The sequence below is a fragment of the Myotis yumanensis genome, unplaced genomic scaffold (genome assembly GCF_028538775.1).
Source record: "Myotis yumanensis isolate MYYU_CA2020_CCGP unplaced genomic scaffold, mMyoYum1.0.hap1 SCAF_7, whole genome shotgun sequence".
In the NCBI taxonomy this organism is placed as follows: Eukaryota; Metazoa; Chordata; class Mammalia; order Chiroptera; family Vespertilionidae; genus Myotis; species Myotis yumanensis.
The window spans coordinates 7,580,969-7,594,319 of record NW_027223758.1 but is presented as its reverse complement, the minus strand read 5'-3'; positions in this window follow the sequence as shown (position 1 = coordinate 7,594,319).

The window sequence follows — 13,351 nt, the reverse complement described above, 5'->3', positions numbered from 1 at the left end:
TACCTCCTCCTGGTCCCGGCATCCGCTAGGAGGAATGCCACTGAGTGGTGGCTCTACAGAAAACAAGACCATTCTCACAGGGAGAAGCCCAGAGGTAGCCGGGCCAGGCCGGCAGGTGGCCCGTGCCAAATAAGTCCTCAGGGAGCCCAGTTCTGTCCAGACTTCCCCTTGGATACAGCACTGGTCCTCAGGGCCTGGATGTTGGCCGGCGCTCCAGCCATCCCAGGCATCTTCAGGCAGCAGGATGGAAGGAAGGACAGGGCAGAGGGCAGGGCATTCACCAGCCCTCCTCCAGGGGATGTTCCTGGAACTGCCACTCAAACTTCCATTCACATCCTATTGGCCAGAATGTAGCCAATTTGGCTGCAAGGAGGGCCAAGAAGCAGAGCCTGTGCTCTGGGTGGCCATGTGTCACTGCTATTATGGGGAATGGTGGGAGTGGCTATTGGTGAAGGCAAACCAACAGTCTCCGGTATCATGTGGGATCTTAGACTACAGCGGAGACAGTATTGGATGAACCTAAACATGCTCATTACTGTTCCCTGCATTCTGAGTATCATTCAAAATATTAAAGTGACTTCTCACATTCCGTTTTCGCCCCAGCCCCCAGGTATAAGGAGTTGTTACTGATGGTGTCATTCACCAGCTACTTCCAGGTCACATCTCTGATGTTCCGCAGCCAGGGGATCCCCTGGGCTTTGGAGAGACCTCACTTGCTGCTCTTTGACAAGTTAGCATCAGTGGAGACTGGGAAATAGAGGGGCCAAGATGCGATGAATAAGAGGGAATAGCCAAGCTCGAGAAAGCAAAAGGAAAGAAAAAAATCACAGAGTCGATGGTTCGTTGGAGAAGTGTGAATCATTCATCGCATGAGCTTGTCCTCAAAGAGAAAAGGTTCAGTCTCCCTGGGTTTTAATTACAGCGAATCCTTTGCCTAAGGAATATTTGGTGCGAGGAGTTGAGTCAGTAAGTTACACCAGAGCATCTAGAAACGTAGCCAGTAGGAGAGGAGGCATGGTTTAGGGGATGCTAAGGCACCAGGCACCTGCTGTGACATTTAAGAAATTGCTAGTTATCACGGGGACTTCTGGGTTAGATTACCCCACCCAACACCAGATGCTCTATCTGATAAACACTAAGGGGCCAGAAATAATTTCGAGCCCAGCCAGGGTTTCTTGACCTCCGCACAGCTGACCTCTGGAGTGAGATCATTCTGCTGTTGGCGCCCCCACCCCCGCACGGTAGGATGGTCAGCAGCATCCCTGGCCTCCTCCCACTAGATGCCAGTAGATCCCCCAGTCGTGACAACCACAGGTGTCTCCAGACATTGAAAAGGGTCCCCTAGGGGCAAAACAGACTCCAGGCAAGAGCCATGGGTCCTGCTCCCCTTCTCAAGTTTTGAAACAGGGACCCCAAGGTGATTATTATGGGTTTGGGTTTTGTTCAGAGACCACCGTATTGTTCTGGTTTAATATTTCCACTTCCTTGTTCACTTCCTCCCTCCCTCACTCACTCACTCAGTGACCTTGGGATTCAGGGGTGACACGCAGGAGAAGGTCTTGGTCACTCCCGAGTCCCTGGCACGTGGCACGCACTGGCCTCTGTGAACCCTGACTAAGGGACATTGCAGCTCATCCCCACAGCTCCCCCCGGAAACCCGTACCACTGTCACCTTCATTTCACAATAACACTAACTGAGGCCCAGGCGGTTGTCACCCGTCCCGGACACACAGCTAGGAAATGTCTGGTTGCAGGAATTGGGACCCATAGGATTTGAGCAAAATGTGCCATGGTCCCCCAGAGGGAAACAGCTAAGGGGAAGGATGGGCAGGGGAGCCTGGAAAGTGAAGGACAAGACCAAGAGGACTGTGCTCAGGCACCAGGAGCCGTCCTCTGCCCTCAGTTCATGCTGATGCGCCAACCTGGGCCACTTTCATTACAGCTGCCTCATGCAGGACTCAACCCCGGGCAAATCTCCATTCTCAGAAAAGTATGGGGACATTTAAGGCAAACACACACTATTAATTGCCAATCGGGGGGCCACGGTTTTTTTTTTCTTTGAAAGGAATATTTTCCATAAATGCCTTTGCTTTAAAAAATAATAACAAAAAGAAACCATAGGCAGCAAAAATCTCAGACATGTCTGGTAGCAATATGTTTGTGGATACATCTCCTAGGGCAAAGGAAACTAGGGAGAAAATAAACAAATGGGACTACATCAAAATATAAAGCTTCTGTACAGCAAAGAAACCATCAACAAAATGAAAAGGGAGCCCACTGTATGGGAGAACATATTTGGCAATGAGACATCTGATAAATACATAAGGAAATCATACAACTTAACAAAAGGAAAGCAAACAATCCAATTAAAAAATGAGCAAAAGACCTAAATAGATACTTCTTCAAAGTGGACATACTGATGGCCAAGAGACATATGAAAAATGCTCAAAGTCACTGATCATCAGGGAGATGCAAATTAAAATGACAATGAGGTATCACCTCACACCTGTCTGAATGGCTACCATCAACAAATCAACAAATGACAAGTGCCGGCGAGGATGTGGAGAAAAGGGAACCCTCATGTACTGCTGGTGGGAATGCAGACTGGTGCAGCCATTATGGAAAACAGTATGGAGTTCCCTCAAAAAATTAAATATGGAATTGCCAATTGATCCAGTGATCCCATTTCTAGGAATATCCTAAGAAACCCGAAGCACCAATCAGAAAGAATGTATGTGCCCCTATGTTCATAGCAGCACAATTTACAATAGCTAAGATCTGGAAACAGCCAAGTGCCCATCAGTAGATGAGTGGATAAAAAACCTGTGGTACATTTATACCATAAAATACTATGCAGCAGTAAAGAAGAAGGATCTCTTACCCTTTGAGAGCATGGAGGGACCTAGAGAGTATCATGCTGAGTGAAATAAGTCAGTCAGAGAAATTCAAGTATCACATGATCTCATTCATATGTGGAATCTAAGTAACAAAATATACTGGTGAACAAAATAGATCCAGAGACATTGAAGCAGGGAACAGACTGTCAAATCTCAGAGGGAAGGTAGAGGAGGGTGGGTGGGTGGGTGAAAAGAGATCAACCAAAGAACTTGAATGCATATATGCATAATCCATGGGCACAGACAATAGGGTGGTAGAGGCCTGGGGTGGGGAGCAAGAGTGTGCTAGAAGGGGTCAATGGGAGAAAAAAGGAGACATCTGTAATATTTTCAACAATAAAGATTTTTTTTTTAAAAAAATAACAAAACAAAAAAAAAGCCATCGCTAGCAAAGAAAACGCTTGTGTTACCATGGCTGGGATCACAGCAGAGAGCAGTTCTCTCCTCCCCCTCGGGAGAAAGGTCCCAGGGGCCGGCCCTGCCGTCCTTGGAGCCGCCACTCTTCTCTCTGTTCTGCTGCATACAATGTCGGCGTCTATTTTTGTCAACCGATGTTCCTTCAATTGATGAATTCAGCACAAAATGAGAAAACCTTCATGGTCAACCTACGGGGCTCTGAAGGATACTGAAGGTGGTGATTTTTGTATCTTACTCAATAAAAGACAATATCTGTGCTTACCCCTCACAAAATCCTTCCACAGAGTGAAGAAAACCACAGGAACCAGTGGACACAGAGCAACCACATCTCCTCGCCAGAATTCATTCTTCTACCCTGGCCCTGACCATCACACCTTTGTAGCATTTGTCATGCTCTTTTACGTTTATTGTATGTCCATCTACACACACACACACACACACACACACACACACACACACACTACCTCTGGCTCCTTGAGAGCAGAGCACGCGGTACTATTATCTTACAGCCACAAAAGGATGTCCTGGGCAGGGTGGTGTTTTAAAAGGCATTGGATTGTGCTGGACTCACATAATACATATATTTAACATATGTAAAGTCATATTCTGGAGAGAAAGAGAGAGAGAAGAGAGAAATAGTGATGGAGGTTCTAGCCTATGTAACTCTCAGGGGATGAAAGACACGACTTCGCTGACCCTTCACCGGTGTCCATTTCCTTGGCCTCACCTGGGAGAGCGTCTCGCTGGGGTTTGGGTGGGAGGACAGTTCTGACTCCGCATCATTTCCTCTCATACCTGGCTTTCAAGTTTGAACAGTGCAAGAGGAACGTGGCCATAAGCAAACTTAACTGGAGGACACAGATTGAGGTGTGTGGCTCACACACTTGCCTTAGATGCGACAGCAGGGGCTACAGGAATGCTCAGGGGTGCTGCCCAGGTCCCCCACAGGGAGGGACTCTTCCCCTGCCCTGAGGGTGCTGGTGGAGGACTGTTCAAACTCAAAAGCCAGGTATGAGAGGAAATGATGCGGAGTCAGAACTGTCCTCCCACCCAAACCCCAGAACCTGAATTTTGACCCGGTCCCTGGTGATTCAGATGCACAGTGAGGGCTGAGAAGCCCTGCGCCCCACATCGCACCCCACACCCCACACCCCACACCCCACACCCCACACCCCAGGTTGAGACATCACCAGCACAGGTCTGCCAGCCACCATGTCCCCAAGGCAATGCCCCCGGCAACACAGCCAGTGCTGGGAACATGGGACTCAAAGGTTAACCCAGCAAAGGAAACCGGAAGAGCTAGGGACTTTATGGGCACTCAATTTTGAGATTGATGAAAGAAATGCAACTGTAACATGCTGAAAGTGACTGTTTTAACTAGGAAAACATATTTGTATTTTTTAAATAAATATAGAGATTATGTAAATTGTGCTGCTATGAACATAGGGGTGCATACATTCTTTCTGATTGGTATTTCGGAAGTCTTAGGATGTATTCCTAGAAGTGGGATCGCTGGGTCAAAAGGCAGTTCCATTTTTAATTTTTTGAGGAAACGCCATACTGTTCTCCACAGTGGCTGCACCAGTCTGCATTCCCACCAGCAGTACACGAGGGTTCCCTTTTCTCCACATCCTCACCAGCACTTGTCATTTGTTGGTTGGACCTGGAGAGTATTATGCTAAGTGAAATAAGCCAGTCAGAGAAAGACAAATACTATATGCTCTCCCTTATATGTGGAATCTAATGAACAAACTAAACTGATGAACAAAATAGGACCAGAGGCATGGCTGCATGGAACAGACTGACAGATGGCAGAGGGGAGGGGGCATGAGGGGACTGGAAGAGATTAGCCAAAGAACATATACACACAGCCCGCGGACACAGGAGTGGTGAAGGCCAGGGGAGGGGTGTGGGGATGGGGCTGGGTGGAGGGAGGCAAAGGGGAGAAATTGGGGGACTCTGTAATAGTGCCAACAATAACAAATAAATAAACATACAGAGATTGTGTGTGGACACCATGGAGGGTGTTTTTATTCATTATATCTGGTCCTTCAACCAGCCTTGGTGGCACCTGGAAGAATATGGAGCCATGCAGATCCCTTTGTCTTCTACACTCAGGAAACTCCTGCCTCTTATCGTTAATTTGACTCAGTTGCTGCAATTTGTGAATCAACCATAGGGAAACGGACTTGGAGAAGCAAATTGGTGTATTAACGTGTTGTATCATCGTGATGCCTTTGCTACAGCTAAAGAACCCACATCAGCACAGTGCTACTCACGAAAAGAAGTTCCAGCAGAATGCAAAGAAACAATGTTCTTACACACACACACACACACACACACACACACACACACACACACAGCCTTGACCTGTTCCTGGCACTGGAGTGTTCAAAAACAAAATGACTCATTCTCTATTCAGAAGATCGCCTTGGAATTCAAGAGATGAAGAGGAGGAGATTTGCTGGTTTGTTATTTTGAATGTTCTTATAATTTTTATGCTGAATTTTAAACAGGAAAATTTACAGTTGTTAGGGGTGTTTTGTTTGTTTTTGAATTTGAAAAATGAGAAAGTAAGAAAACGGAGGCTTTGGGGAGATTCAAAAGCTAAACGTGGCTCAGATAAGCATACTTTTAACCATCAGGTAGAGACAGAAAGTAGGTCAGTGGTCGCCAGAGGCTAAGGGAGGTGGTGAGTGAGGGGTGGCTGCTAATGGGCTTGGGGTTTCTCTTTGGGGTGATGAAAATGGTCCGGAATTAGATTGTGGCGATGGTTGCACAACCTTGTGAATGTGCTAAAGACCACTGAATTGTATACTTTAAAATCATTAATGTTGTAGTATGTATAGCTCAATAAAAAATGTGAAGAAATGGGGATTTATAGGCATAAAAATATTAGAAATCTGGAGTATGAGTAAAAATAAATCTTAAAATTAATTGGGAAATAAAAATTTATCCAATGCACGGTATCTATCTATATATATAAAGAACCAGCAACCAGAACACCATAATGACTGGAATGACTGGTCGCTAGGACACCCACTGCAGCCAGTGAACTGGCCAGATCAGGGGGTGGGGCCGGCCAACTTCCCCCAGTCCTCCCTATGGCGGCCCCACCCCTGATCAGCCTCTCCCACTCAATTGGCCCACAGCCCCTCCCCCCAGCCAGCCCCTCCCCTGATAGCCCTCCCTGCCCCAAGCCAGCTCCAACCCCGATCAGCCCCCCACTTCAATCACGGGCAGGGCTGGCAGGCTAATAGCCTTCGGCTCCTCCCCCTGGCCAACCCTGCCCCCAATGGGCCCCCACCATCCTGATCGGTCTATGGCCCCTCCCCCAAGCCAGCTCTGCCCCCGCCCCCACACACACACCAAATTGGGGGTGGGGCTGGCCGGCCAACCTCCCACGGCCCCTCCCCCAGCCACTGACCCCTGATCGGCCCCCCCATCCCATTTGGGGACAGGGACAGCCGGCCCACCACCCACAGCCCCTCCCCACTGGTGACCTGGCCTCCATTTGACCCCCCCACCCCTATCAGGGGCAGGGTCCTCCAGCCAATCACCCACAGCCCCTCTCCCCAGCTGGCCCAGCCCCAATCAGCCCGATCAGAGCCTGCTCAGCAGGCCAACCTCCCACCGTCTCCTCCTCCTGTCAAGCCTGGCCCCAATCCACCCCAATTAGCTGGCCGGACCCCACCCATGCATGAATTTGTGCACTGGACCTCTAGTTAAAAATGTCTGGACACTAAGTTGGAAAAACAGAGCTAATTTTCTTCTGCATGCCATTTAGACAAAAAATATATTAACTTGTATCTATACTAATAAAAGGGTAATATGCTAATTACACTGGGAAACCTTCTGGGAGACCTTCTGGACAAAGCCATGATGATGGATCTGAGGCAGAGGTGGTTAGGGGCGAACAGGCTGCGGGGCAGGGGGGAAGTTGGGGGCGAGCTGGCCGGCGGGGGGCCAGTTGGGGGTGAGCAGGATCAGGCTGGCAGTGGGGGCAGTCGGGGGCAATCAGGCTGGCAGGCAGAGTGGTTAGGGGAGATCAGGCAGGTGAGCGGTTAGGAGCCAGTGGTGACAGATTGCAAGAGGACCTAAACCAGCAGTCGGACATCCCCCAAGGGGTCCCAAATCGGAGAGGGTGCAGGCTGGGCTGAGGGACACCCCCACCCTGTGCACAAATTTCATGCACCGGGCCACTAGTATAAATATAAAAATTAAAATCTGTAGATGAACAAAAAGAAAGCGAGAAAGGAAGGATGGAGGGGAAATGTCCAGGAAGTAGTCGCTGACAGCATCACAGCAGAGGAGTGGGTTCACTTGGCCGTGTTGGGTCAGACAGAGAAAGGGTGGGCGAGAGAGTGTGGGAAGGAACAGAAGACAGACACTTGGACAACCTCTGTCAGTGTTACAGCTAATTAATACTCATGTATCACTTTCCCTTGTCCCTTCCATGAGCAAAAGTAGGGATTTAAGGCCCAGAATAAATTCACATAAAAATGTTAAGATCTCTAGGGCCAAAAAGTAGTTAAAACTCAATGACATACACCCCTCCTAGCAGGGGGCCACAGCAACACCCCAGTGATATCACGTGGATGTCTCATGCCCCTGATACGAGGTGATGACTAGGCAAATCACCTCTGTGGTATTCTTCCCAGAAACCCATGACCCCAGTCTACCCAGAAACATCAGACAAACCCAACAGAGAGGCCTCTGCACAGTGTCTGGCCAGTGCTGCTCAAAACTGTCCAAGTCATGAAAACCAAGGAAAGATGGAAACTGAAAGACACTGCGGGGGACATGACTACGTGACGCAGTGTGGGACCGCAGATGGGATCCTGGGACAGAGAGGGAAGGGGACATGGGTGAAATCAACGTGAAATGTGGAGTTTCGTGAGTAGCGCCTGTGCTGGAATGGGCTCCTTAGCTGTAACAAAGGCACCACGATGATACAACACGTTAGCACCAGAGAAGCAGGATGAGAGGTACATGAGAACTCGCTGTACCATCTTTTCAATTTTTCTGTAAATTGAAAGCGATTCCAAAATAAAATCCATAAATACGGTTTTAGGAAAACTCAATTTCAGCACAGTGGCTGGCCACTGCGGGAGTGTCGTGAAGAGATGTCAGAAATTCCTGGATTGGATTTAGATGGTCATAGTGTACCCAACCTTCCCACACCACCCGCGGAGAAGCTGTCTTTTTGTTCCACCTGATGCTGGCCCCCGCTGGCAGCTCGTCCTTGGGCAGGAAGGACTAACTGTGCCTCTAACTAACCATTCTCTCTGATCACACAGGCTTCCAGATGCCCACAGACCTTAGTCACAGCAGCTCTGCAGTAGGCCCCTCCTGGAGGAGTCCTTCTATGTGGACTGCCAGGACCACAGACATCTCCTCAACACTCTCCCACAATATCAGCCGCACTGTAAAACGCACTTCCCAGGCGCACACAGTGGAAACTCCCTGGGGACATTGGCCAGTCACATCTCTATGTCGGCACACACTCCCCTGGTCTTTGGGGATGAATGACAAGCTGCACCACCCAGGTCTCTCTTCAGTGAAGGACTTGCCCCAGTTGAGAGTAAGAAGCCTGGAGTTATAATTCCTCCCAGATTGGCCTCAGCTGCAGAACCCCATCCTGCCTGAGATGAGCATCTCTTCCCAGGAGCCCCACATCCAGTAACTGAGCACAGGGAGCTGTCCAGCAAGAGGCAGCTGAAACCAGAGGTGGGCTGGAGGCTGAGGATGCAGGCATCAGAAGCAGCAGCTCCTCAGAAACAATTAGGGTCAATGATGCAATCTTATTGTTTCTAATATGATCTCTGGACAATGCTGCCCCCTTTAAGTGGCATGGGGTGTGACCTCTAATTACGTGGCATTCTGCAAGACACGAGAAGGAGGGAGGAGTGCTGAACTCTGCCATATTGGGGAGGAGTGGTTGAAGAAGGAGAACTAAACTGCTGCAGAGTTGAGGAAAACTGTGAAAAAATGATTTACATTTACCCTGGCCAGTGTTCTCAGTGGTTATAGTTTTGGCTCGAGCACCAAAGGGCCGTAGGTTCCATTCCCAGTCAAGGGCACATACCTGGGTTGCAGGTTTGATCCTCAGCCGCATCAGGGTGTGTGTGGGAGGCAACCAATCAATGTGTCTCTCTCACATCAGTGTTTCTCTCTCTCTTGCCCCCTCCCTCCTTTCCACTCTCTCTAAAAATCAATGGGGGAAAAAAGGTTCCCATTTGATCTGGATCTTGAAAGATAAGAGAAGTATGCCAGGCACAAAAGAAGGGAAGAGCTTTGGGAGCAGAGAAAACATCCAGGTGCATGATCTCTTAGGATAAGAATCTCCTTGTTAAAAAGAGGAGCCAAGATGGAGGCATAGGTCAATGCTGGTATGTGCTGCCTGCCAAAACCACATCAAAATCACAACTAAAATACAGAACAACCATCACTCCGAACCGCCTGAAAGCTGGCTGAATGGAAGTACTACAACTAGAGAAGTAAAGAAGAAAGCACATTGAAACTGGTAGGAGGGGCAGAGGCATGGAATGGGCTGGTCCAACACCCACATGTGTTGTTTTTTCAATCTGGGAGGAGATCCTCTCTGTGGAGGCCACCGTGAGGAGCAAGGGGTCCCAATCACACACCAGCCCCCCAGCCCAGGGTCCCAGAGCTGGGAAGAGAACTCCCTGTAACTTCAGGCTGTAAAAACAAGCAGGGATTGTGGCTGCAGGACACAGAGGCTGCTGGAGTCCCAGAAGATCCTCTTGAAGGGCTAGTGTACAGACTTACTCAGGCTCAATCCCTCTGAACTCCAGTGCTGGGTGGCTTTGGGGGACCCAGACACATACAGAGAGAAACTGGATTATCTGGTATCAGGGCAGGAATAAGAAGATGGCTTTCTCCAGATCGGGGTGTTCTCAGGGGTCATTGTTCCTGTGTTGGGACCTCCCCTGTCACAGAGCTGACTGGCAGGGGCCATATCTAAGTCTCTGCCAGCCTGGCTCACACTATTTGCACCACCCTGGTGATTCCATGAGATCCTGCCCCACCCAAGCTTCTTGCAGCAACTTTTCTATATGAATGGCCTGTCATAGATCAGGCTTTAGTCTTTGCTAAAATCTCTCAAACAAACTGAAACTGATCTCAGCATACCCCCAACTTATCAATAAAGAGCCTAAGACCTGGCACCAGAACAAGCCTGCCTTGCTTCACAGCTGGACCTCACCTGGGCACTTTCAAGCCCAATAAAAATAGCAGCCATCTGCAGATCTCTCTATAGCTCCTGCCAGGTGGCCCTAGGCAGTGGCTGACTTTGCACTTCCCTGAAGGCCCTATAACAGCTTGTGGAAAGCTTCAGACCATACCAGATTACAATTCTACACATCCACAAGCAACACACAAAAGAGGCAGACTCAATGAGCACCAAAGCCTGCTCCATAGGTGTGTTTCCTGCACAGCAGCTCTCCCACTATAGTTTCAGCTGGTCCTCACAGCCAATTAGCCTGGAGGTCAATTCCTCCCAGTGACACCAAGAGCAATCAAGGCTCAACTACAAGACTGTGCACACAGCCCACATAGGGGCACACCTAGAGTGCCCAGCTCAGGTGACTGGGAAGGCTGAGCCACTAGGCCCTACAGGACAGCTACTACACAAGGCCACTCTACCAACTCCAGGAGACATTGCAGCTCTACCTAATAGGTAGAAACAAACACAGAAGCAAGCAAAATGCAAAGACAAAGAAACGTGTCACAAATGAAAGAAATGGAAGCAAGCAAACTACTAGATACAGAGTTTAAAACCATGGTTATAAAGTTACTCAAGGATCTTCATGAGAGCTTCAAGGGACTTAGTGAGACTTTTAAGAAAATTAGTGCGAATGTCAAAGACATGAAAAATAACCAGTCAGAAATTAAGCATACAGTAACTGAAATAAAGAATCATTTACGGTGTTGCAACAGTAGAGTTGATTATTCTGACAATCAAATCAATGATTTGTAATATGAGGAAACAAAACACACCGAATCAAAAAAGAAAAAAGAATACAAAAATATGAAGATAGTGTAAGAAGTCTCTGGGACAACTTCAAGTGTACCAGCATTCGCAATATGGGGGTGCCAGAAGGAGAAGAGAGAAAAGAAGATATTGAAAACCTATTTGAAGAAATAATGACAGAAAACTCCCCCTACCTGGTGAAATAAATAGATTTGCAAGTCCAGGAATCTCAGAGTCCCAAACAAGAGGAACCCAAAAGAGGTCCATACCAAGACACATCATAATTAAAATGCCAAGGGTTAAAGACAAAGAAAGAATCTTAAAAGCATCAGGAAAAAAGCAGTTAGTTACCTACAAGGGAGTATCCATATGACTGTCAGCTGATTTCTCAACAGAAATTTTGCAGACCAGAGGGAGTGGCAAGAAATATTCAAAGTGATGAATAGCAAGGACCTACCACCAAGATTACTCTACCCAGCAAAGCTATCATTTAGAATTAAAGGTCAGCTAAAGAGCTTCACAGACAAGAAAAAGCTAAAAGAGTTCATCACCATCAAACCAGTATCACATGAAATGTTAAAGGGTATTCTCTAAGAAGAGGAATAAGAAAAAGATAAAAAGTATGGACAATAAAATGGCAATAAATATATATCTATCAACAATTGAGTCTAAAAATCAAAATAAACAAGAAATCTAATGAACAAAGTAAACTGGTGAATAAAATAGAAGCAGAGGCATGAAAACAGGGAACAGACTGATGAATCTTAGAGGGAAGGGTGGGAGGCAGAAAGAGAGTAACCAAAGATCTTACCTATGGTCACAAACAGTAGGGGTTGAAGGCCTGGGGCAGGGCAGTAACCTGGGGTGGAGGGGGGTCAATGGGAGGAAAAGGGGGGACATCTATAATACTCTCAACAATAAAGATTTTTAAAACATAAATAAATAAAATAAAATTCATAGTTAAAAAATCTTTTTATTACAATTTATTATAATAGACTAGAGGCCCGGTGCACAAAATTTTGTGCACTCGGTGGGGGGGAATGGGGGCCCCCCAGCCCGGCCTGTGCCCTCTCACAGTCTGGGACCCCTTGGGAGATAACGACCTGCTGGTTTAGGCCTGCTCCCGGGTTGCAGAGGGCACACCCAATGCCTAGGTGCAGCCCCTGGTCAGGCTCAGAGCAGGGCCGATTGGGGAGTTGAGGCGCCGCCCCATCATGCACAGAGCAGGGCCGATCAGGGGGTTGGTGCGCCGCACCCTGTCAAACACAGAGCCACAGGGCGATCAGGGGATTGGGGAGCTCCCCCCTATCAGGCACAGAGCAGGGCTGGTCAGGGGGTTGGGGCGCCTTCCCCTCTCACAAACAGAGCAGGGCAGATAGGGAGGTTGTGGCCCCGCCCTCTGTCACTCACAGAGCCGCAGGGCAATCAGGGGGTTTGGGCGCTGCCCCCTGTCATGCTGATCCCGGTGCCAGGAGCCTCGCTGCTCTGCTGATCCCAGTGCCCTTTTACTATATAGAATAGAGGCCTGGTGCATGGGTGGGGGCTGGCTTGTTTGCCCTGAAGGGTGTCCTGGATCAGGGTGGGGGTCCCCACTGGGGTGCCTGGCCAGTCTGGCTGAGGGGCTGAGGGCCGTTTTCAGGCTGGCAGGTGACTGAAGCTCCCAACTGCTCCTTTTTTTCTTTTTCTTTTTTCTATTCTGGGCCAGCTTTAGCTCTGAGGCCTCGCTGCTGAAAGCAGGTTTCTGGCCTTTACCTTCTGTATTTGATACAATGTTGCGGTCTGGCTGGCTGAAGCCTGGCTGACTGAAAGCCTGTTTCTAGGGTTTTGTTTAGCTTCTATATTTGCAACATAGTTGCTTAGAGTTGCAGCTGAGAGGCTGTCAAGTCAGGCGAGGAACGTTTGAGTTCGCCATCACTGGAGCAAGCAAGCCTCCCTGTTCGCTTCAGTGCATGGCTGCCGGCTGCCATCTTGGCTGACAGTTAATTTGCATAAGGATATGCTGATTAGCCAATGGGGAGGGTAGCAGTCGTACGCTAATTAC